The sequence below is a fragment of the Penaeus monodon genome, chromosome 30 (assembly GCF_015228065.2).
Source record: "Penaeus monodon isolate SGIC_2016 chromosome 30, NSTDA_Pmon_1, whole genome shotgun sequence".
In the NCBI taxonomy this organism is placed as follows: Eukaryota; Metazoa; Arthropoda; class Malacostraca; order Decapoda; family Penaeidae; genus Penaeus; species Penaeus monodon.
In genome coordinates this window covers 12,399,260-12,399,479 of record NC_051415.1, presented here as the reverse complement: position 1 = coordinate 12,399,479, position 220 = coordinate 12,399,260, and positions in this window count along the sequence as shown.

The window sequence follows — 220 nt, the reverse complement described above, 5'->3', positions numbered from 1 at the left end:
GAGAAACTAAAGTTTGAAAATAGACAAATAATCCCAATTACTGCGTACACCAATCTTTTATCCAACAGACAGACAATAACTGATAGCAAGATCTGTCTATCGAGTAGATGTGTTGATGACCAGTGAGTCAGGCGAACCAAAGAGAAATGCGTCTTTAAAGCACAGACTAAAGTAAAAGTGGGGATACACTGCAGCATATGAGAAAGAAAAGAAAGGGTGA